This window comes from Lepidothrix coronata, unplaced genomic scaffold (assembly GCF_001604755.1).
Source record: "Lepidothrix coronata isolate B3197 unplaced genomic scaffold, Lepidothrix_coronata-1.0 Scaffold265, whole genome shotgun sequence".
Lineage (NCBI taxonomy): Eukaryota > Metazoa > Chordata > Aves > Passeriformes > Pipridae > Lepidothrix > Lepidothrix coronata.
In genome coordinates this window covers 44045-44579 of record NW_016690445.1, presented here as the reverse complement: position 1 = coordinate 44579, position 535 = coordinate 44045, and positions in this window count along the sequence as shown.

The following is a 535-nucleotide window of genomic DNA, read 5'->3' as shown; positions in this document are numbered from 1 at the left end:
GTATAAACCAGTATGGACCAGGATAGACCAGTATAAACCAGTATGGACCAGGATAGACCAGTATAAACCAGTACAGGTCACTGGAATGGGGAATGGGGCGGTGGGACCAGTAAGGACCGGTTAAGGGGGTTGGGAGCACTTCAGCATCTCCATCAAGGTCAGACCAGTACAGACCAGTATTAACCAGTATGGACCAGTACAGACCAGTATAAACCAGGATAGACCAGTATAAACCAGTATGGACCAGTATGGGTCACTGGAACGTGGAATGGGGTGGTGGGACCAGTAAGGACCAGTTAAGGCAGAACTCAGCTGGAACTTACTGGTTTGGGGGTGGGCGTGTCCCCTCTTTAGGTGGGTGTGGTCTCTCCTGGGGGGCATGTCCCCTCCCAAGGTGGGCGTGGTCTCTGCAAGTGGGCGTGTCTTTTGCCTTCTCTCCCCCTCCCTGAACTGGGAGTTCAACTGGGACTTACTGGGGTTTGGGTGGGCGTGTCTCCTCCCAATGATGGACCTACCTTCAGCCCCTCCCCCCACC